This window comes from Zonotrichia albicollis, chromosome 10, assembly GCF_047830755.1.
Source record: "Zonotrichia albicollis isolate bZonAlb1 chromosome 10, bZonAlb1.hap1, whole genome shotgun sequence".
Classification (NCBI taxonomy): domain Eukaryota; kingdom Metazoa; phylum Chordata; class Aves; order Passeriformes; family Passerellidae; genus Zonotrichia; species Zonotrichia albicollis.
Window position 1 is genome coordinate 18,196,360 of NC_133828.1, and position 25,300 is coordinate 18,221,659.

Genomic DNA, 25,300 nt, shown 5'->3' on the forward strand with positions numbered 1-25,300 from the left:
AAGACAAGGAGGACATGGGAAACCACTTGCTCAGTGTGTATTTGAAGTCAAAGTATATCTGGAACTCTTCTCTTCTGCAAGGAAAGACATTTTGTTAGTGAAAATATTTGCCTTCATCCATGAAGCCTTGAAAACAGCATCTTGAGGGTAATTTGCTGCTAGTGGAACATTTTTTAAAAAGTGGTACATTGAAAAAGCAGCCCTGCAAGGTAGGAAAACCCCCAGGATGGCTTGAGGAAGGAAGTTTGGGTTCAGCCAGCAGAAGTTTGGGGAATCCTCCACAACAACATCAGAGCTCACTGACGAGTATTCCAGGTGCTTTCTGCATGCTTAACTGTGAGCACAGGAATAACAGAGCAGGGCAATGAAAGGCCAGCCGGGCCTCAAACCCAAAGGGAAGGAGCACCCAAGCTCATGGTGACACTTGCAGACCTTGGGAAGGGCACAGGGCTGCCAGCTCTGCCCTTTCCTTCTGCTCTGCCCTCTGCCAGGCTGGGCACTGCTTGCACCACCCTCCCCAACAGCCCACTCTGACGTTCTTTCTCAGTTTAAAATTTGCTTGTATGATGTTCATGTGCAGAAAAATTTGGCACAGCTATATTCAGTCCCTGCCAAAACGTGTGCCTTGTTCATCTCTTTGTTTTTCTCAACATAATCACCTTAATTTAATTTTCCACAATTAAAAAGAAAGAAAAACAAAAAAAAAACACACTCAGAGTTTAATATTTTTTCCAATACATGAACAGCCTAGAGTAAAACACCAATGTACCACTTTTACCAGAGTATTTATACACTTGAAATCACTTGCCATTTCTTTCTGTAAAAATGAATTTAATCTCATTTTTAGGAAAATCATTAATTTGTTTTAGTTAATTCAGTCTTCTTCAGAGTTTAATTTTTCCCCTTTATTTGTGTGTCATACAGTCACTGCATCCAATTTCATGATTGCTTCAAAGCTCTGACTCACATTTATGTCATAAGATACAGAATGGAGAGCAACTTGTGAGCTTCATTTACTTTGACTCAAGATATGTTTCTGATTCTCAGTGTCAAAAGTGCAGCAGAACCTGTCATTTCTGCTCAAGACATGAGAAATATTAATAAACTGAATAAAGGAGACCACACTGAAAAATGTGAATTCAAAAAAAAAATCAAAATGAAAAGCTGAAACAGTCCATGAAAATGAAAGGAAAGAATCCTGAATTTTTTATCAGAACTGTATTTGGTCTGCATATTTGAATGTATTTGTCATGACTTATATACACAAAGAACAAACATAAATCAGGTGATTTTTATTATTTTTTTCAGATTAAGGGAAGAAACAAACAAAAAAGAAGACATAAACAGCTCATTTTTTCTTTATTACTGTGTAGTTTTTGACTTTGATGGAGTGACTTCAAAGACTTTACATTTTTTTCCAGCACGAGAGTAACATCAGACTCAAATTCTTCACATACAAAAGAACTCTGGTTGAGTCACAAAAACATTTTCCATCTTGAACTTTTTACTTTGTAGAAGAAAACCTAAAGTTTCTTCCCCTTAAACTCATCATGACTTTCAATATTTTTCATTTAAAATAAATAAAAATCCATGTGCAAAATCAAACAGAGGTCAAAGGATGGAAATTCTGTAGGATGGTTAAAGTGAGAAAAGCAATCAGAAAATTTTAGCAAATCCTCTTACAAATGAAAAATTAAGATTTCTTTCTCAGATTTGGGGTGGTTTGTGGTTTTTTCAAAAGAATCTCTGAGGGAAAAACTGCCTCAATCCCAGTAGTTGGGTTCTGGACTGAGCATTACCCAGCTATTCCCAGAAGTCCTCACTGCATCAATTTTGCTTTGGAGTCAAATCACTCAGTCACACAATTTGCTACTTTTCAGATTAAAATGGTTCCGCTGAGATGCCCATCTTCTTTTCTGAGACATCATTTGGTTTCCTTTCATAAGCATAGTGCTGGGATTTTGCAGTGGTGATTGTCATTGGATTTTCTGTGAGGTTTTTTGATTAGGAAAGACAAACCACATCAGTTTTAACTTCTGCTTAAGTCTGCTCACTGCATAAAATAACTTACTGTGCAAACCTTAACTTATGTTAGAGATACAGACAAAAGCAGTATGACACTATAATTTTAACCAGTTTCTGTGATCTGTACGTAGTAACAAATGTTCTTAAATGCAGTTGACTGTTTTGCAGAAAACAATTTCTACTAATTTGTCTTTATTTAGTCAGTAATTAAAGCAAAAAAGGTGGTTTCAGCATTGACATAGTTTATTAACTACCCATCTAATTTTGTGTTTTGAAGACTAGGTGGTCTTCAAAAAGGCATAAATTGTGATTTTACATCCTGGCATTGAAGGGGAGGGGGGAGTAAGCTTTGGCTAATTCTGTTAGTATAACTCTGTAAAACAGTTACTCATGTGAAATATTTTCATCAGGAATGGGCCACCCTAGTATTCAGGCAGCAAATTCATATTTGATAGTCTTTGAAGTAAATAATAGAAATTTCCTGTTGGACTAAGTATGTCACTGGTTTTTTGGTTTTCTTTGGGAGGGAGGAGGTGGGTTCTGAACAAGCAGAATAAGGAGGAAAACATATATCAAGCACTGATAAATGTCTCTTGTTTGCACAAATTTCTAGAAAGAGGCCAACTTGCAAGCAGGGAGGAGGTAAATTATTTATGCCACTGTTTCTGCAGATGCAAAACAGAGATAAATTCTTGTATAAAGGGTGAATGTGGATTATGGGACAGCAGACAGATAGAAAAACCAGTCCATGGGACATCTAGAGTCTGCCAGACAGAGATTCCAATCCATCCAGTTTTGACTTCAAAATCTTCTTACCCTAGCCTGGGTCTGTCAGACCTAGTGCAGAATCTCAAGTTTCAGCAGGATGTACAGCACCATTGAGCAGCACTTGTTCACTGAGGAAGATTGGCACTTGAATGTGGTGACAGCTCTTTATAAATTGCAGTGGTGGGTGGCAGAGCACTCCTCAGGAAAATTAAGAGTTTTTATTTTTAGGAAGGTGGAATAGCAGTGTGCTAAGAGACAAATCACGAAGCAAACAGAAGTGGGCTGGAAGAATACAGGAGATAAACAAGCTATGCAGGACAAATGGATAAAATTAGAGAACTAGAGCAGCATTTCTGACTTAGGTGTGAATCCAGAAGTGTGTGATTCTAAATGGTTTTTATCTATCCAGAACAACTAAGAAAGACTACATAGATTTGCTAAAGGAAAGAAAAATCAAACTTCTGTCACTGGAAGCCCTTTAAATCTCAGTGTGTTTGGGTTTCTGGTGCTTTCTGGCAAGCAGAGCATGACTGGGACTTACGGCTGCCAACTCCACATCTGAGCCTTATCAGCATTTCCTCAGTAGAGTCTGAGAAATGGCCATGCATGGGGAGGGGAGAGGCTAGGTCTCAGGGCACCAAGGCAGCTTTGTGTAGGAAATCCCACCCCAAAGAAGCCCCTTTCTGTAGAAAAAACTTGCCCCTACAACAAGGTTTTGTGCCTAGGTGCAGCCAGCCATGTCCCAGAGTGGTTATTTTCCCATCTCCTCTTCTTTCCATTTTGCAAAGTACAATGATGCCAAAACAATGTACAGGTGAGTCAGAAATAAAGAACAAAAAAGGGATTAAAATAGCTCCCAGACCACGAGATGTGTCACAAGCATGGCACCAGGCAGACCTGCCTTTCCCCCCAGCAGAGGGGCTGCCCTACCTTTCTCTGTGCTACAGCTCTCTTGAGTCACCTTGGCTTGTCAGGAGCACTCAGCCCCCTGGGAGGTGTCCCATGAGTGTGCTCAGGAGCTGCAGTCCTCAGTCTTGTGTAAAGATTACTGTAATTGTGGTGTCTTTGGGCTGTAAGAGGATCATTAGCACCCCAGCGATCCTAAATGTTTATCGTTCTCATTTCCATTGATTTCCCAAGCCCAGGTTGCCCTGAACTGGAGCTTAGTGTGTCTCTGAGGAGCTGGATACACAGTTTTTCCTTCTGTCACCATACAAGAGGAAATGCTTGGTCAATGAGAGCTGCTGGAGGAAAGGTGGCTGTGATGCTTCCTTGTTTTGTGAAAGTATTCCCTTTTAATTCTGTCAAAACTGCTTGAAGGAGAATGGTGGGAATTTTCCCTGTGTTTCTCACAGATGCAAAATATCCTCTGCACTGCTGATTGCTCATACCTCTGTAACTTTCTCATTAGTTCTTAGCAGAGCTCTTGCCAGATGTGTAAATCAAAAGTGTCTCAGACACCTTTTATGTGCTCTGGGACTTTCTGCATTTTTCATGCTTTTTTCTTATCCTCTTTCTTTTACTCTACATTTCTAAATGCAGCTCACTGATATGTGCTCATCAATGGCTTTTGTCTTTTACAGAAAGCAGTATGATTCCATGAGAATCATAAAAATTAAATAATGGTTTTATAAATTTTCAGAGACAGGGAAAAACACAAGAAACATGTAAAATTTAGCAGCTTGGGAATGGATGAAGCAGGAATTTCCAGTCTGAGTTCCTTTGGCTTTGGCGAAAGGGCATTTGGAAAAGATTCCTTAACAGAAAAACCAGTTAAACAGAGATATGTGTGTTTTCCAGTTCAGGTATTTATATGAGATTTTACTAAAAAATTTTGGCCATCTGCTCTACTCTCCACCCTTACACTTTCTGATCTACCTGTGGAAACTGCTGGACTTCATTTGCCAGAGGGAGAGGAATCTTTGCCTTCCCTAATTAACATCAATTTGTGTAGCGACTAATTTTTGGCTTTTGTTAGATGATACAATATTAAACTTCAAGGGAAAGTGTTGTCCAGCCAACCTCCTTATTTCCTTGGATTCATACTGGTCTTGACTGTAAAGTCAGGAAAATGTCTTCAGAAGACTTCATCTTGCTAACATGTAAGGGAAAATGGATATTTGGATAAACTTTCCCAGCTTAGCATGGGTAACACAGTAAAGAATGGTATCAGAAAAGACAGCTGACTCTGCTAAATTGTTCCAGAGCAGGTTTTACATTCTAAGTACAGCAAGTGAACATGTAGAGTGCTTAGAGGTTAGGAAATAAAACCTTGTATAATAATACCACAATTGATTCCCTGAAACACTTTGTATGGATTTGATTTAGGAGTATTTACTGTTTTAAAACCTCCTGAAAAGGGGAAATACCTTTGAAATCAGTGTTTTAATTTTCTGTGCTTTCTTCTGAATGATTTTTATTTAATCAACTACATTTGTAACAACATTAGTGAGTTTAACTTGTAAGCCCATATACTTACTTTAGTCAGACAAATATACTAACCTCCAACCAGCAATAGCCTATTATGTCTGAGAGGATTTTCTCCTGTTAATTGAAAATGAACTGGAACTAAGCTAAATTGCTTGAATGTTTAATCTTTCCTTGCTACACTAGGGTTACTAGCGGGTGCAAGCACAGGCACATTTCTAAACAGAAATAACAAGCTATTTAGTGTTTCAGCTCTGGCAAGCGCTGAGAAGGGCAGTGACCTGTAATACCAGTAAGAGTGTGAGCATTTCCAAGTCTCAGGCATTTCTGCTAAAAGACAGCTCCTCAAAGCTTACATTAGTTTGTAGCCCAGGGAAATGTTAAAGAAACGTCTTGCAGGAAAACTGATTTCCTTCGTCATTAATGTAGAGAGAATTTAATCTTCAGGAAATGGAACTAGCTTGCAAGCGGGAAAATATAGAGGTTGCTTTAAGGATCAAGCAGCAGGATAGACTGGATCCCCTGTCCTGAGGGAAAATTGCAGTAGTTGCAGCTCCCTGTACTCTAGGCATGTGCTCCCTGTGTGGTCAGGGATTTGCAGTATGTTCAGGCTGGTCCTGCAGATCATTTATGTGGGGGCAATTGCCCTGCATTCCCAGGGAACCTCTCAGCCCAGAGAAGGCAGGAGAAGTGTTTCCAGAGAAGGAAAGGTGTGTCTGGCAGTGGATGGTGGTTAGGCCCTGCTCTCAGGAGCTGTGTCCTGCAGAAGCTGCTGGCCAGTGGAGAGGAGAGCTGGGGAGGAGCAGATCTCTCCATGTCAGTGAGGAAGGACATGCATGTCCACTAGACACATTCGTGAAAACCAACATTGCACTTACACAGAGATGAGACAGCAGCTCTTTAAACATTCTCTAAAAAACACCCCAAACACACCTCCTAGTCTCCTCATTATTTTCATGGACAGGCAGTTCCTCCTGTCTTGCAGCACTTCTCAGCCCCTTTTTAACATTCCCTTTTCTATCCTTTACATACAGGTGCTGTTTTGCTCCACTGCCACAATTAAAATCCCCTAGACAGAGGCAGTACAAAGGTGCTCTTTGCTCTCTTGTTCCTCAAAGCATGGACATCAAGAACTGGATCCCAGCCCACTGACATCAATGGGAGCCCTTCCATTCACCTCATGAAGTCTGTGCCAGGTCAAGGAAGAACACAGATGAGAGAAGGCAATTTGGCTGTCACATTTTCCTTTCATCAAGAGCTTTACACAGAAAAAAACTCTTTTTAATGTAGCTTCTGCTGCTGAGTTGGAGATTTTTGTCCCTGTGAAGTGAATTTCCACTAATAACTACAGAGGTTTTCAGGATGGGTCTGAGAATGGAGCAAAGAACTAGAGTTACATGGGACATCTGAGGTAATGGATGTTTTTATTACTTTTTTTCCTTAATTTGACAGCTGAACTGGAGGGAGACAAGTAAAACCAGTTTGGAGAAGTGGAAAATGAAAGCTGTGTTAACAGGGTGATTTAGCTCCAAGGAGCATCCCTACATCCTGGCACACAGCAATGGGGGTGGGGTGGGCAGAGGGCTGAGGGATGGCATTCAGGTGGCAGCTAAAGCACCAGTGCCACTGGTGATGCCACCAGCGAGCATCATTTTAGTGGCCTGGGTGGGACAGGAGAGAGGATCTAGCTTCCAGTCCCCAGTCTAGGATGGGATATATAGAAGTGGCTGCACTCATCACAACTGCCTCATTCCCAGCTGCTCTGGGGTGTCAGGAAGGGAGAGATCATCCTGGCAGAAAGAGAACATAGCAGAGCTGGAGACTTTGGGTAAGGGTGTAGATAGGGTCTTCTGTAGGCACACACAGTTTGTGGTGGTTGGGGCCCAGCCTCATCCCCAGTGGGCACAGCTGTGAGCAGCACTGACAGCAACGAGCCATGGAATGCCCGGGGCACTGAGCAACCACCACAGGGAACAGAGGGCACACAGGTGCCATGCATCAACATGAGGGGATAAAAGGTTGGGCTAAAGAGCAAGAAGGGCAGATGCCTGAAGCTTTCTGAAGAGGTAAGGTGTTACTCTGTGTGGGTTGAAGCTTTCTGAAATTGTCTGGTGTCACCCTGTGCATTGTGGCCATCTCAACAGTGACAGTCTTCTCAAGCAGCTATAGAGTTTTCACTTAGAAGATGTTATATTTTAAAAAATATGAATTTCTCTTTAAATATCAAAGAGTATTTCAAAGTAATGGATTTGTACTTTCTTCATTGGAACAGGAGCCAAAACATGGTTCTAAGGGCATGACTCTGGAGCTATCAGCTTTCTAAGGAGGAAATGTACTGAGTGACAGGTAAGATAAAAAATAATGATTTTTCTCCTTCCTTTAACCGGATGTCAGCATGGCAAGGGTTGGAAATTCAGGTGAAAGGCTCACATTAAATAAACTTTCTGCCTTCTCCTCCAGTAGCACCTCAGATATCTTAACATTTGGAGTGTCATCTAGAAGTCAACTTTATTTTGACAAGGCCGTGTCCCTGGGATGTTGGGATCATGGTCAGCCTGTAACAGCTTAAGGCATTGTCAGAGAAGTGTGTGAGTGATGGCCAGAGAGCCATCTGCTCCCTAGGGTGACCTCCAGAGTCAGAGAGAATGGAGAAAGAAGGCCATGCCAAAGCCAGTGATGAAAGTGGAGGTCTTTTCTTTTTTATGGATGTACAGTCAGGACGCCAATCACAAAATAAATGTGGGGTTTTTTACTGACTATGCCTGGCAACCAAACCATGGATATTTAACTCCTTCAGGTTATTGTCTCAGTGGAGGTAAGAGCTAATTTACGCCTCTGAGGCATCCACTGATTTTATCAAAGTTCAGAAAATTTCTTTGAAAAATTCTAGAGTCTAAGCGAAAAACAAAAAGAAATATGAAGTTAATTTAGATAGAAATTAATAAACTGTACTTAGCCCTTTCTAGCTTAACTTGCAAAAATTGCACTTTGATGTAGGTCTACTGTAAGTTGAATGTTCTGTCTGTCAAAAATCCTTGGAAACTGATTGCCTAAATGTTGGATGCTAAGCCCTGCTGCCCACTGTACAGCAGGGAGTGGTACCAGCCCAGAGGCTGTGGAACAGGGCACAGGTTGGATCTGCAGCAACAGGTTTTTCTATGCTCTATTGCCCCTAAATCCCATGAAATTCTGGATGTGTCCATATGGCTATTTAAGTACACAGAAGCTAATGGAAAGGTATTGTTATGTGTCACTGGCATATTTTATGAAAATGTTTTTGCTAGGATTTTTCTCCTGAGAAGCTGAGAGGCCTCAGAAATTAAATATAAACAATTATGTGATTGCATGGAATGTGATTTAGAGGTTGCTTACCAACAGGTGTGTCTTTGATTGGTTCCATGTAGATTGGTCATCAAGTAGAAACAATCATGGTCCAGCTGTGAGGAGTCATGGGTTTTTATTACTCATTCCTTTTTAGCTTTCTGATGTTTCCTTTCTCTTTCTTTAGGATAGTTCTAATATATAATTTTCTTTTAATGTACTAGATATAATAAAATAATAAATCAGCCTTCTGAAACATAGAGTAAATATTCTCACCTCTTCCCTCATCCTGAAGACCCTCAAACACCACCACAACTGTGTTTTCCCTCTCTCATTTTCCATACCGATAATGACTGCTTCTCAGTCAAGTTATTGTTGGCAGAGCACCATTTTGGTTTTTACCCTTAGACTGAAAAACAGTAGCAGTGCTTGATGGCACCTCGAATTTTAAAGCTCATCTTGTTTTTTTTGGAAGCCAGCATGGTGTTAAATCCAGTATTTGCAAGTGCTTTTTTTGTCATAATATCTGAGGTTTTTAGCTCGTAGTCCCAACTCATAATTGCATCATCTCCCATTGCTGATAGGCTGAAGATAACGAACCCTCAGTTTGGCATACAGGTTGTCACTAAACAAAATATCTGTTTAGCAAACCCTCAGAATTTGTGGATGAGAGGAAGCAGATGTATCATTAAGCACTAAATGGGAATATCATTTACAGTGGATGTCATGTTTCATTTTGATAAACTGCAAAAAACCCCACATGGAAGATGCAGCCCTGTGTATCTGCTGCTGAAAGCAGTGTTTTGAAAGGTAACATTATGATACTCTGCTGGGCTGCCAAAGCTAAGATTTATTGGAGAATATGATAGATGGCCTAAGCATTACCATAAAAGATAATGAAATGTGATCTGATATATGAGTTGGTATCCCATACAAAACACTCAGAGAAAAGAATCGTCACTTTGTAGAAAAGGCACACATGGAGAGCAGGGGCTTGACTGAGACTATCCAATTGTCATCAGCTATTTGTGGACTTTGGGATGCTGTAGCCCAGTCTTCCTTCATAAACACTGACTGTCCTTGTATCTGAAGAACATTGTTACTGTCATTTTTCATAGGCTGTAATGATCAAATACACATTAATGTAAATAAGAAGAGACAGTGAAACATTCTTGAAGTGGTTCTGTCATTGGGGAAAAAAATCTTTCTATTTACCTCTCATAGTCCTGTCACTGTCTCTTGCGTGACAGTGGACTGTTTTTAATGCATGCACCTCTTTCACCTTTCCCTCATTTTGAACATTTTCTCTCCTTTCTCTCCTTCCAATTTAATCTCATTTCTAATGCCAGTCTGCATAAGATGCTCATATTTTAAATCACAACTTAGTTGAAAGGAAATTCTTGGAAATGACATGCTTCTTGGGGCTGTTCTAATTCCTCCTTCTGCAGTCAGTTTTGTTAAGACTGTTTGGTTCAGATTTGAACAAAATATTTCTCAACAACTATATTTTTCTTTCTCTTTCTGGAATCCTTGTCTTGATATTATAGCCTATTATGCCTTTTCTTTGGGTATTTACACTGTTCCCCTTATTATCCATTTGAAATATGTAATATGTATGAAGCAAGTGCAAATCATACTACATTACCATCATAATGAGTAGTAAAGCTCCTTCTGCAGTGACTGATGATCTGCTGCTGGAAAGGCACAGAAAGACACCACTAAAGTGTGATACAAGGATGGGTTATGGTTTGCCAGTGTAATTTTGTGTGAATCATCTGTCCCATTTACTACTCCATTGAAATGGGGTGAGTACAGGCAAGAGCAGAGGATCTTCTGAAATATTAGACTCATTATTAAGACCAGAGCAAATATTTATGATTTGCCATTGTAACTCTGGAAAAAACAAGGATTTATAAGAGAATACCAAGAACCAGGAAGTTGTTACTTTAGGGAAGAGGCCATACTCTTCATCTGCTGTAATAGAGCAGTGCAGTGTCAGAAAGCAAAGTGCCAGGCATGGAAGCATGACTCTCTCTTCTCTTATTATGCAAAGGGGACTCCAGGAGGAAAACAAGGGCATTGAAATGAGGTGGTTTTGTTCACCAGAGATGGATTTTTTTATATGGAAGACTATTAGGAGAGTGAGGGGAAGTATATAGTATATACATAGTATGGGCAGGTTTCCAGAGTCACATCTTCCCAACAGGGAATCAGCCTTGAGGAGAAAAGGCAGTGGTCAGTGAAACAACTATACCATCCCCAACTTCCTGGGGTAGTGGGTGTCATCTGAAGCTGCTGGGATTCACCATCCTGCCTGTGGAGCTGAGAGAGGGACTTGCTGTGCTGATGCTGCAACCATGCAGCACTGGCTGAGCAGAGGAGAGGGTGCCGGCTCGTTGCTGCCCTGAACTGCTCCTGCAAGCCAGCCACAGCCCCTGGCTGGCAACTCCTCTCTATGAAAACAGAAAATGCTGATTTTTTCAGTGCCTAGTGGGCCTAACTGATAAAAACTGCTGCCACAGTGACACAGAAGACAGTGGTGAGGACAAGCATGATTGTTATGGGTGTTTCATACATGCAGAATGAGAGAGGTGGCTCACTCTTACTCATTATGTCAAAAACTGCTCGGTCCAGTCTGTGAGCCAACCTCCTTTGTGCTCTCAATCCTCTCTGAAGCTCAGCACAATTAATGATAAATGAACAGCTGTGGAATTGATTTCATGAAAGCAATCAGAGATCAATAGCAATATGTGCAAGTGTTAAACAGTTAACTGCACGTGACTAATTGTGCTCAAAAGATGGGCTGGTTTTGTTCTGCTGACATTTATAAATGGCTAAGCCTTCATTTTCATAGTTTATGATGTCAGATGAATCCCTTGGGAAAGTATTTTCCTTCCGAATGATGTCTATAATTCTGTGCTGAGTGCAATTTACCAACAATTGTAGTGCTTTAAAGCATATAGTGGACTTGCTTATTTCTGTATCAAGCAACTTGACATATAAGATAATTTGTTAACTGTAGGAAAAATATATAAGCAAGGTAATTTTCTTGTAAACAGTTGCCATGTACGACAAGCAGTATAATTGGTAACCTCTGTCAAAAGCAGGAACAATGAGAGAGAGACTTGTGAATGTGGGTGTATGAAATGAAAAGCACTACCTTAGGCTGCCTCTGCACTGGGTCTGCTCAGCTGGAAAAGTAAAACAAGCTACAAAGCCTGCTGCTGGAAAAGGTGATTTTTAGAGAGGAAAAAACTCCCACATTTTTCCTAAGGTTTGTTCATATTCCTTCTGCCAGGATGTGGCTGAAGCTGCTGAGCCTGTTGGGCACGTGTCCCTGTCAGGTGGTGATGGCAGCAGTGCTGGGGCTCTGCAGTGCAGCTCTTAGGGGCTCAGACCTCTGCTGCCATGGGACATATGGGTGCAAAACAGCCATTTCTGAATATCAAAATAACACTGTGCACTACAGCTGGCCAGTTTCACAGCGATGGAGGCCAGCAGAGCTTGGGTCCTGTTTCCCAGGATATCAGCATGGAGGACCCTTTGTTAAATGCTCAGCAGCTCGGTCTGCTTTTTATGTGCATTTGTGCTGTTGGAGGAGAAAGACACCCCCCCCCCCTTGTTTCTGGTGACCAAATGTACAGGGATACAGCCCTATACATTTTAGAGGAGCTGTTCTCACAAGCATGCTGAGACCTGTACTGGACCCCAACTCACAAAAGCTTTGGTCAATAAAGAGAAAATATGCAGTCACTAAAAGCAACACATTCAAATAATTTGCTTAGAGATATATAGTGATAGGATTCTTCCTTAGTAAGAGTTTGGAGGATTAATCATAGTTTAAAAAAACTGCTGGATGCTTCATAGGCACATACTCATTAACTCACTGCAATCATTAGTGCTCTGTGGGCTCTGGTTCCTGAGTAAGCTGCTGAGAGAGGAGAAAGAGGATTTATTCCTGGAGGCACATTGTTCTGAACACATCCTTCATCTGGCCAGTGAAAAGATTCATTTTCCTCTCCTATTCACTTTGCTTTCTTGCAGGAGTGCCTTTTGTGGCACTCCTCTCTGTGCAGACCCAGGCCTCTCCTGGCTGCCAAAAGCTTTCCCCATCCACGTGCCCTCCCTTATTTAAGCAGCTCCCCTTTGTGGATGCTATTGTCCTCTTTTCTTCTGTTTCTCTGGACTCAAAGTCAAATGCTCTGTTTCTCCCAATTCAGAGTGGTGGAAACATGCCTTTCACAGAAAAGATCTGTATCTTTGGTTCCTCTGTTATCTGCTGCCGTGCCACGGTCATCATTCTGAGTTTATATTATGAATCCTGCCTCTATGTCTCCATTCAGATTGTGCTTACAGTATATTTAGAGGCACGTGAAACATTTGCCAGCACCTTATCTTTATTTTAAAAGAAAATAAAATTTTATTCCCTCCTCAAACACGGTCTTTTAGGAGAATAAGGTTTTATGTACTCCCTGTGCATAGTAACAGTGTTGCTAGGGGGCTGTATTTCTGCAGGATCTCCTTCAGCTGAGGGCTCATCTTAACATTTGTCAATGTGTTCAGTGAGAAAAAAGCAGAGGATTGGAAGAAAAACCAAATCCCCCTCCCACACCCATTATTCACATCACTTTAAACTTTCTATAGATTCAAGGATAATGGTAACAAGGCCTTTGCTCTCCTCTCACTTACACAGGGTGCACACCAGCTTTGTGGTGAAGTAAATTAAATCAGACCACTATTTTATCCTAAAAATATGTGCAAATGATGTTTTTGTCTTCATGATCAAGCTTAATGATGAGGTGGAAAATGTTTGTTCAGCACAGAGAGTGGTAATGAAATCATTGGTTTTGAATGATAAAAGTTGGAGGTGTTTGGATTTATTTTCCTTCTGTCAGAGCTGAGATTTTGTAGAAACTGGGGAGCTTTCCACACAAGTGACCACGATATACCATGGGAGGCCCCATCTAACCAATCACCGTTCCACAGGCTTGAATATGTGCTCACTTTCAAATGCCCAAGGATCTGTGTAAAAACAAACTTCTACATTTTCAACATACTTGGACCCTACCATCAGGGACGAACAAGTGATTGCATTGGTAGTTTTACTTACAAAGTTAGTCAGATTTAGTTTCTTTTTTAGTCTCCTGAGAAATATGATGGCTACTCTTTTAAACAAACTCTGGTCTTCAGGCATGTAAAATGAGCATGGGAATCAGACACTGGCCAGGGCCAGCTATTTACAGCAAAGAGAGGGAAGGATGGGAAACCTGCATCCTCACCTTGGTTCTTGAAGGCCATGAGATGCTCCTGTGGCAGGAGCTTTACCTGTTTAAGCTGAAAAACATCTGTGTTGTTTTCAGCAAAATCCTGACTGCATCTCAATAGAGATACAATCTAGTTCAACCAAGGTAATTTTCGAAATACAGTCACAACACAGGATTTACTCTTTAATTGGTTTAGTAGAAGATAAGATGCTGTTGTTCATTGCTGTTTTGTTTTTCTTTAAAAATCCATTAACTTCTATGCAGGTCTTTAAATATTTATAAGATTTAAATAATCTTTTAAAGCATCCTCAGAGAAGACATTGACTCTTTTAGTTAAATAGTTTTTATTTTTCTGGTAGGGGAATTGTTTAAGTACTCAGCCAACTAATTCCCCAATTTAATCACAATATTTTTATACTCAAATGTCTGTTTTGTGTAAGCAAAGAGAAATACAAGAGAAAAAGTTGTTATATTTACGTGTAAACTGATTCATTCCATGAAGGGGATATTATGCAGTGATTCTGGAGCTGCCTGTAAATTGAAGGTGCTTTTAAATAAACACCTCAGGAACTCATACCCCTCTAAATATTTATATTGTAAGGAAAGTTTTGCCACAAAATATTGCTCCTCTTCTTCTTTCTCCCTTAGAGCCATCTGAAGTGTTCAGGTTGTTTGCAATATGGATGCTGGAGAATAAGCAAAATCACCCATGAAAGGAGCCATGAAGTTTGTGGTGGAAGCCAGAATTAGAGCCAATTCCAGAGATGAGCAATATTCCCACCTTGGTTCACAGCTCTCGTGCTACAAGCATGGTCTACAAAAGCAAAGGTATGCATTGCCAATAATTCACATTTTGTGGACACTGCCTTAGGCCTGACTTCTTGCAGTGGCAGGAGACACTTCTCCACAGAATATATTTTCTTTACAGAGGTCCCTTGCACAGCCAAAATCTGGGAGGGGAATGGAGGGATGTCCAGCTGTCTGTCTGCCTCAGATGCTTTTATACCTGGGCCTGCTTAGGACAGGCTAAGTGTGTGTGAACAGAGGCTCATGGGCTGTGATTTTCCTGTAGTTGGCTCCTGGTTGGCTTTATTTGGTTTGCTCTTTTGCAAAATGGTTTCTTTGCTTGTTTGTGCTAACAGCAGAAGTGCTAGGTCCCTGTAGAGTGAAATTAAATGCCAGGTTTAGGCTGTGTCTTCAGAGCAATTAATCATTCTTCAGAGATATGGACAAGGCAGCCTCCAGGACCGTGTGAGCTCAGCGCAGCTTTCCTGCACACTAGGCTTGTGTGGAGCCCCTCAGCTGAAACCAGCATTTCTTGGGCATGTCTTGCTGCCAAGCAAATCTGCCTTTTGCAGTTGAGCCTTGTTTTCCCTGCCCACTGTTTTGCCCCTGGCAGCCACAGCAATCAGGCACCAGAAGAAATCTCCTCACTGCGGGGGAAAATAATTAACGAGAACAAGCAGAACCATCCATGCACATGGCTGAACCCTAAGAAGATGCTCACAAAGGTGATTCACAATAATGTTCTTAAAACAAAACAGGCACTCTAACAGTAGCCAAAACCAGTGTAAGCACAGGATACTTTCCAGCATTAGCCTAACCCTCTGGTGATAGCGATAAATGATGCTTCATGTTTTAATCAAGAGACAATATTCTTGCTGGCTGATTGAAGTGTTTTTATTGGAAATAGCTTCCAAAAAGAACCTGTCTTGTTAGTACTGTAAATTCTGCAGGCTAAAATCCTTTGATTCTCATTAAATTAACTAATTACTGTCTCTCTGGATCAATGGATTTAGGAGCACTGACATAATCTTGCTAGGAAAGGAAAGCTGCCAAATTCCATGACTTTGCTTAAACCTATTACCCTGGTATCTGTGCACTGAAAGAAATTTATCACCATGTAATTAATGGTCTTAGTTGGTTGACTGTCATATCAAAAGGAGGCAAAGATTTAAGGTTTAAGCTAAGCAAACAAAAAAAGGTGGTTTTTTTTCCTTCCCAGAAGAACTGCATATGCAATTGGCTTATTTAGGGCGCTGTTTTTACAAATATGAAAAGAAATATTTATGGGGAACAAGCAACATCCATGGGGTTCTGCCCAGCACTGGAAGGCAGATGCTGTTCAGGGTGCTCAGCAGCCCTGTTGAGCTGGCTGTGGGCAGCAAAGGCTCTGGGTGGGAGCTGCTGGGGTGCGGGTGCTGGCTGGCACCCACCAGCTCTGGAGAGCAGGATCTGCACGCTTGGCACTATCCTAGGGATGCCTCTGCTTGGCACAGCCAGGCCCATGTCCGGCTGAGGACCCAGCATAGAGCTTAGCCAGTGCTCAGGACCTTCAGCCCCACAGCTGCTGCTTGTGGCACGATTAAAATTCCATCTATGTGCTTTTTTACCTAGCTTTGCAATGGACTATTTAGGCTCCTGTCCTATGTGAGAAATAAAAAATAGGATTTTATGGTATTAGCAAGCCAATTAATCTCTAAAACAGTTGATCCATAAGGTAGGAGGACTAAATTTTAGAAAGTTAATGGTGCAAATAGGCAAAGCCCTTTCTCAGCTGCAAGCACTGCATTCTATCCTACTCCTAGCTTAGCTGTCCAAGTGGGTTTATTATGTTTGCTCAGCTATAATCTATACATGTTTTAACATACTCTAAGCTGTTTTTAATTTTAAACTAAGAAACCCTGGCAAATCTCTTTCAATATAATTAGAATTTTCCCTTTAGTTTGCTGTTTAGCCATTATTTTCTTATTTCTGCTTTATTTTCTGGTAGATAAATCCTCTTATTCATTTGTTTCAATGAAGCCTGAGTAAAGGTCATTTAAATTGATTCACCTTTCTTATCTCCCTTGCATTTATTCTATAATCCTGCTTTCCATTGTGTGGAGGAGAATAGCTTTCTTTTCTCTGATTGTTTCTGCTAGAAGAAAAATGGTAACCCTTTATTAAATAAATCTGGGAAAGCTGTGCTCCAAATCCATATTATCACTAGCTTGGGGAAACAAATTATTAACAAACTTAAAAAAGAAAACATGCAGCACTTTTAGCAGTTTGCTGTTAGATGGCCTGAGCTTTTTGCCTCAAGCCTCCTAAGTGAATGAGGGTAACATTTTGGTACAATTTGCAAAAGGAAAATCTCAGGCAGCCAATTTCAATTGTGGAGCCCTGTGGAGGTGCAGAGCACCAGGGACCTGGGTGGTGCTGGGGCACAGAGCCACCCAACCTTTTCCCATTTGTCCCAGATATTTCCATGTTTAGCAGCACTGTCCAGCCTCACCAGCTTGTCTCTTAGCACACAGCTCACACAGATAGCTCTTCTGGAGCTACACGAGGCTTCAGCTTTGAAGGGAATGCTCCTCTTTTGATTTCTACCCTGAAATGCATACCTCTGCAGGGGATAGGTATGGAAATATTATATAAGATATGAAAAGAATAATGAGTGACTACTCACTTTGCCTTGAAAACTCACCTGAGTGCATACTGTTATTTTCTGTTTGTAGTCAGTTGACAAGAATCTCTGTAGGCGTCAGCACCATTTTCTGACTCTGTTCCAGAGGGATGTGTTTGGTTTTTTTCCCTGATCAGGTGTTGTTCTGTAATGTAGGACAAATTTTAGATGAATAAAATGTGGTATTTTCTAATACTGGAATGTTTAAGAAAGGCATACAATTAGGAAAATAGGAACATAAACCAATCTGTTAACAATATGTTCACATATGTAAGGGTGTATTTTCCCCATTTTAAACAACTAAGTCAGAATTGCTTTTTATTTTGTTGCCAAGGTTACTGAATTTTGAATAGTCTCTAGAGAGTGGTGGCTTTAACTCGTTGAAAGGCATCATTGTTTAATATTAAGAATATTCTGATGAAAGCTATCTGAGCTGTGGAAAATCACTTCTTCCTTCAAAAACACCTAAAATTAAGGCTGTAGGGATGGCCCAGATGCAGTTCAGGTAACCCTGCAGTGAGCTGTTCAGTGCTCAGGATGGGTTCAAGGCCAACGGCAGCCATGTCAGATACAGCCACTTGGCAAAGTCAAGAGCAGGGAAGGAGATGTCCAGAGGAAAGGAAGCAATCTTTCAGTTCAGTGTCACAGGGGGAATACAGGTAAGTGAGGGAAAGTACAGAAACTGTCTCCAGGACCACAGCAGTGATAGGGATACAATAAAATCTTACCTTGAAATCACTGAGGTACAGTGTGGGGGACCCTGACTGCAGTACAGAGGCAGCCAATCCCACAGAGCAGAGAAGATAAAAGCTGACAAGAAAGAGAGGAGAAAACAATCAGGACCCAGACTTGATCCTCCATTCCAAAATGAGAGCTAGATACCAACAGGGGCAGGATTCCTCCAGAAGCTGCCAAGTCCTGGAAAAGCAGTGGGAGTGAGACCTCCACTCACACTCTAGTAGCCCCAGACTGCATACAAGGGACTCACTGCCCTTTTTTTCCCCTTTTCACTTGCTGCTGTAGCTACCTGAAGGGAAATGTGTTCCAGCATTAGATGTTCCTTCTGTTGAGGCACAAATATGTGAGAATGGGAGGAAATGGCCTTCTCTGTGGTGAGGGATAGGAATGCTCTCCTTTGTCTCACTATGTTGTTCTTTGACTCTCAAACATTCATGGACACTTGAATCTAATGAGTCAAACTAATGCTTTGGCAAAAGAGTTTATAAGAAATTAATACTCAGTTTGCGGTATTGAAATATGCTGGTCATGCATTTACTGCCACCCACTCATCCAAACACACCTACAGTTATATACACTGACAGTGATATAAGTAATGATAAAGTAATTTGAATTAAATGCTTAATTGAAATATTTTAAAGTATGCCTGTTTGAATGCTAGAAACATTTTATGTAGCATACATTAGTCTTTAAGTAATCTGCATATGGTTTTACTATCATGAAGCTATAAATCACTTGAAAAATTATTTTATACTGCACTGAGTACAAATAGAGTGATGTGAGGCAGGGAACTGAAAGGTAGCTGGGTATTTTTTGGATTTTTCAGAAGTGTCATTTACAGGAGGGGTGTTGCAATGTTGCATTTGGGGTCAGTGGACAGGATTGGGGTACCCCCAGTACCCGCAGAGTTCCTTCAATCTCAGGTGGCCTGAGGGGGTCTCCAGGAGCTTCCTCTAAAATCTCAGCTCTGCGCCTAATTGTTACTCAAAGCTCATTTGGCCGCTAGTTTTTCTTAGGCCAAATTTTTTTTGGTATCATCAAGTTTGTTAGTAACATCTGGAGTGGTCACAGACCACAGCTGTAGGAGAACAAACCTGATCCTTGCACTGTTCTTCAGCCCACTCTTCTCTGATATTTGGTGACCAGGCTCTTTGGATCCATGAGATTTGTCCCACTGTCCCTACCTGCCCTGTACAGCACTCCTCTGGCAGTTAAGAAATACAGGTATGCAGCACCTGCCAGAGCACTCTCTAGGCAAAATGCCTTTTGAAAATCTCTAGGAAGACAGACACAAATAAGTTCAAAAGCTCTTTTTCCCCTGGTAGCCCAATAATGTAGGTGAAAACTTTTTTGGTTTCATTAGGTTTCAGACTGTTGCTTTCTCCTGCCTGCTGAGCTTCTGTGAGTTTGGCTGTTGAGCGCCGAGTGCCGCTGCTCTAAACTGGAGCCACACTACTGGGTGCTGCTATAATGACCTTTCTCATGAATATGTATGGCCAGATAAGTGAAGCAGAATAAAAGATTAGAAACTTTTAACACTCAAGACTCTCCAGAGCTTCAGCCCTGGAGACTGGAAAGGTATTCTGCTTCTTCAGGAGCAAAGCAGTGAGAGAGCTCGGGGAATCTTTGTGGTCCATTGTTGTGGTTTCTTGGCCTCTAACAAAAAAGGTAGAATAGAGGATCTATTTGCTGCTCTGTTAAATATTTTCCATACAAAAAGCAGTAATGTAAAATGCAACAAGAGTTTTGTACAAAATTTATGAAATTAACCATCAAGGACTCATGGACTAATTACCAAGAAAAATCTGATTCCAGGATGCACCTGGGTATTAGGAGTTTGAATTCATTTCAGAATTAGATCAAATTTAATGCTGCACAAAATGGATAGTACTTGATATAATCATAATGAACATTATTATATACTGTGCAGTGAGGGAACTCAGCTGAGCTTGCCAAAATTCACTCCTGAAATCTCCGCCAACACACAAAAAATAGCTTCCCCCCACAGGCACAATATTGAGCAGTTTTAAAAATACTTCAGGGTGATTTTAGAGTTATGCTTCAAAAGTACCTATTTAAGTCTGGGAAACTATGCCATGTTACTCATTGCCTGGACCAGAGTCCTTTCCAGGATCTCTGATGTTATGACTTTGTGTGGTCATTCAGTGACCATCTGTCACTTTTCTTGTTTGGCACCAAATGCCCTCTGCTCTGCTCATCATCGATTTTATTTTATTTTTTTCCAAAAAGAGAATCATAAAATAAATGTAGCAATTACTGCATGCAGGTCAGGGAGAAAAAAAGCCTTTTGTTGCTGTCAAGTGTTTATGTTTTTCTAAACTGTTGGTTAGAAGCAGCCAACAAAAGGAGAAATCATTTTATAGGTGCCCTTTCACATTGGGATCATTAAATTCAAGTCCACAGTTTCATTATCAGCTTCTATTTTCAGAGAGGTAAAAGTCATCTGCAAAAATTTCCATGTAAAGTTTTAGTACCACAGAGAAGGGTTGATTTTGCTGCCTCAAGTTCCTCGACCTTTCTGAGCTCCCTTTGTCTGTTTTGTGGTTCTCACAAAACCTGCACATTTCTCCTAAAAACCACATTGTAAGCAAGTCAGCTGCTCTTCTCTCCCTTTCAAGGCTGCCTTAATCCCCTCTCATGGCCCACATCCCAGGATTTGGGCTCCCAGTCCCATCCCAGCGCTCTCAGGGAGTGCACCCCAACCCCTGCCCCAGGCTCTGTGCATGGCCCCACGCTAGGCTGATCAAACAGCCTGTTTGCCATGCTACTTCTCCTTGTATTCCAACCAAATAAAGAATTTGGAGCAATACAGTGTTTAAAATGGCAGCCCTGAAATTTCATCCAGTGTTTGACTAAAAGCAATACCCTCAAATACCTTGTAAAACCACCTTGAGCATACAATTTACTTTTTACATCATTCAGTAAATTTCAGGCATAGAAGTGTTTCTGTTCATTAACAACACAGCTACCTCTTGAATAAATTACATTTAGCATGGTATTAGCATTTCATCAGTAATCAATAATTCCCTTCATCAAGCTAGTTCTAAATCTGTGAGGAAATTTACCTTTGTGCAGTTGCTTTCATCTTAAAATGATTGTACTAAATCCTACCCTGAGGCAAAAAGTCTCAATAAATACCCTAGGTGCAGTGCGTCTTCACCTTGGGGAAATCAGGAACTGACATCTGTCTCAGTGGGGTTTTTGAGATGTTGCCCTCAATATTGTGACACCTAAGATCCATAAAAGTGAGGTTTGTACTTTGCTTTCCCCACACGTTGCAGAACGAGGAACCTGTTAATATACAAAGAGATTTGTTCAAGGCCAGGTTGGATGGGGGCCTGAGTCTAGAGGGTGGCATCCTTGCCCATGGCAGGACCTAGAATTAGATGGAATTTGATGTTCTTTAAGGTCCCTTCCAACTGGGCAATTCTGGGATTCTGTGTTTTGCAACATTCAGGACCATGTGCAGACAACTGGATTTGGAAAGCAACATCAAGGGCACTTATGCTATGCTAACAGCTATCTGATCCACAAAATATTTTACTATACCACCTGCTTTTATTTTTTTTCAGCTTTTGTGTGCTAATGGATCTAGTAGCTCCAAGCACTTCTAAACTGCTGTGGAAAAATCCTAACTTCATTTTGGTTTTGCAAAATTATCCAGAGACCTCTCTCTTAGGAAAATATCTTCCTAAGACAGATGATCTCTGGATAATGCATGCAAAAATTACATCTACAGAATCCAGCTTTTTTTTTTTGCCCCTTTAAAGCCCCCAAACCATTAGTATTGTGATCCTACTTATTTTTCAGAGGAAGCCTGTATTTTCTGATGGCTTTATATTATCACTTCAAAGATTGCAAAACACCCAATTAGTACTCTAGGTGAACTAGTTGTTTTGAATCCATTATTTCTGTAAGGAAACACAAGAATGAATTCTTGGCTGATGTATATGAAGTTTTAATGTGAGGGTAGTTAGAAGAATCTAAAGGTGCATCTTGTGAGAAGTATGCTGCTTTTCCTCTACTATTCCTGAATGTCATTGTGCTTTACTGTGAAAGCAGGCTTGGAGGAGATAACCCTATCAGTTGTGGGAACTTATGAAAAATAAATGCTCTCTGGCAATGCTTTTTGCAATATTTATGATTTCCCAAACTAGTAGCTCCTGTGTTGCTGACTGCAAGGTTGCTGACCTTGAAAGATCTTGCTGTTGCACAAGGCCGCACAGCAATTGAGGACAAAATGGGGCCTGGCCATTTTTTTTCCAAATGTCGATGTATCTGCCCTAATTAAAGGGCTTTCCTCCACCCCCCTTGCAGACTGTTCTTTAGACCAGCTCTCTCATATTTTCAGATACCATCTTCTCACTGCTGACTGGCCAGTTGTACATATTTTGCTAGAGGGTCTTCCTTTCACCAATGGCTTAAAACCCAAGAGATAGTTAACTTTGTTCTAGCAGCTGTCACACTGAAAAACAGACCCTGTCTCAGTGCACTCTGTGACTTTTCCTGATTTTGTTCAAGACAAAACCTTGCTCAGGTCTTCTGCAATTACCTTTGTGTGAAGTGAGTCAGCAGCTGCAGGATTTCCTTTATTTGTCACCCAAACTCTTGAACTCCCAGACAGCTGCTACTGAGACTGCTTGGGTGGTGACTCCCCTGAGGAGGTTGATTTTTTTAAAAGAAAAATTATATGCACAGGTTTACAACTGTGAAGTAATGTGGTAATGGAAGTCTTTATTGGTTTTCCATTGGCAGCACTTTGAAATGTTTTGCTTGAAACATAATTTCAAAGCGTTTTCCTTTCTCTTCATTTATCTCTGCTCTGCCAGCTTTAAAATGTTCTCTCTCAAACTTCTGGGAATTATAGTTTAGTGTGGTTTGTTTCTTTTTTTCCCTGAGTGAAGGTTTGCACTAAGACTGCTATTTGCTTTCCAATATTAGAATGTGTTGAATCCCTAATTACAGCAATCGGACTTGCACCTTGTTACACAGTAAAAGATAAAAACAGCCTTGTGTGAGGCTGCCCTGGTATCCATGGAGTCAAAACCTCATTTAAGAGAAATGTTGTTCTGTCTACACCATCTCTCCCAAGCAGTTCTGGACAGGGAATGTCGTAGGAGATATTTTAATGTCTCAAATTAATTTGAGCTACAGCTTTTCACATGAAAATGTCCACTGCTCCTAAACTACTTGGATTTTGAAGCACATGTACATTTACTTGATTGTTTCCTATTAAGAATAATTTCTTGGAAAACACAGAGTACAGGTACAAATTCTGAGGAAGAATCCTTAATTTGGAAACATTTTCTGATTTAAAAACAGCAAAATGTGTTGAGGCTTCCAATCAGCAGAGAAAAACAATTAATTGCATGCTAGAAGTTTGAGGCTAGAGTTCTTCCAAGGATTCTTGGTGTTTGTGGGAATAAGAAACTATTTATAAATGTGAATTTTGTGTGTCAGCTATGTCCTTGCGTTTAATAGAAATTTATATTAAAACAAACAACAATAATCAAGAACATTCCTACAGACACACTGAGACTAATACCAAATTTAGAGTATAAATTACTGTACTATTGGTTTTTACATTAGAATTATTTTATGAGTTATTGTCTTTGAAGGTAATTTAGCAAGAAGATAGTTTGGTTTTGGATTTGTGCTGTTAGATAGATATGATATCTTTCAGCTTGCACATTGCTCTAACAACAGTGACTTGGGTTCTTAGTACCTGCTGCTTTTGTACACTCCTTAATGTAGGGTCTTCTAGCTGTGCATATTTTGCTACTGTTTTCTTTAGTAATCCTATAATCATTTTCCCTTTATTTAAATACTTGCTAATTCCAGTCCTAGCAGTGAAAGCAAGTTCTTACTCATTGTTTACACAGATTAAGTGTACTCAGGTTCATAAGTTGGTATTTATATTTATAAAATATATTCAGTGTACTTGATGCCAATAAGAGTAGTTTGGGGAAACACAAAATTAATAAATGACAGGTAAAACACTCCACTATTTATTTTTCAATATATTCAGTATCTTCTCTGGGCCTGATTCTGACCTAATTTGGGCTAATTTAATGTTGGTTAAGCTTAACTGACAGGAGGGGAGTTATTTTTCATTTACTAGAAATAATGTGGTACCAGAGATTCATTTTTATATATCATGTCTTTACATTTCCTAATTCAGGCTAATGAAGCTGAGCACCTGCTCAGAAAGTGATTGCTCCTTGTGATGATTCCCATTATGTTAAACTATCACCTGGGGAAAAAAAAAGTCATTGTTTCCTCTTAATATGCAAGTTTAGGAAGAAAATGTCTGCTAAAATGTGCCTTTAATCTTTGTTACATAAACAGGCATGAGGCTTTATGAAAACCAAGCTTGTATCTGCAAGGATCAGCAGAGTTTACCAGGAATAGCTGCACAGGGGCTGCAGTGATCAGCCCTTTCCCCTCTCCTTTTCTTAGGGCTTCACTCATTCCCATGCAATGAGACAGAATGGAATTGGAGAATGCTAATGCATTCACTTCCTTAGGTTGGATAATAAACCCCATATCCAAGTTTTTTAGAAGTTACCATCAGCAGAGAGGAAGCAGAAGGGAAAATGCAGACTCTACCTGCTTATCACACCAAGTCTCTGATGGGTGCTTTCAGTTTCAAGATCTGTGGGTGTTGAAAGCTTGATCCTGCTGTTATTCTGTAAGACTGAAAGGACAAGATAAAAAATTCAGTCTATTCACAGTCTATACTGATAGTAATATTTTTCATGACCTTCATGAGCTTTGTAGAGAAAATAACATTTTTAAAGTGGAAAACAAGAGGATTATGTGGGAAATAAGGGAATCAAGAAAAATGAAGTAATAATCACAGGTTTGGCATGCTACTCAATGGTTTAATATGGGCATGACTTGCCTCATTGTGTAGTTTATATATGGATTCATTACAAGCAAAAGTACAATTTACTGTAGAATTATTTTCTGGAAGGGCTGTTTTATGCATCATGTACTTTCCTGGCACTTTATAACCATGCTTAACCTGTATAAAATTAACTATATTTATAGGTGGTATCTGAATGAGCCAAACATGATTTTTTTTTTTTCTCCAGCTCATTTCCTAAATCAGATACAGTAGCTTAACTCAGAATAGAAGAAACATGATGAATTTCAGCTTTGGTGAGATGTCTGCACCCCAGCTCAGTTTCTCTCTTGTAATGAGATAGATCACCCACAGAAATTTCCTTTGGACTTGAAAGTGAGCCCTATGGCTCAGCTGGGATGTGGTCAATGCCTCAGACTG

General features: G+C 40.4%; 1 long non-coding RNA gene across 1 annotated transcript in view; it reads left to right on the forward strand.

Annotated features, from left to right (window-relative positions):
• LOC102070546 (uncharacterized) overlaps window positions 1-25,300 on the forward strand; it is a 182,643-nt gene that overhangs the window by 100,435 nt on the left and 56,908 nt on the right. The window contains exons 2-4 of the long non-coding RNA XR_003381291.2: window positions 6,255-6,631; window positions 7,493-7,566; window positions 14,454-14,633. This is a non-coding gene — a long non-coding RNA (uncharacterized LOC102070546). The remainder of the gene's footprint in view (window positions 1-6,254; window positions 6,632-7,492; window positions 7,567-14,453; window positions 14,634-25,300) is intronic.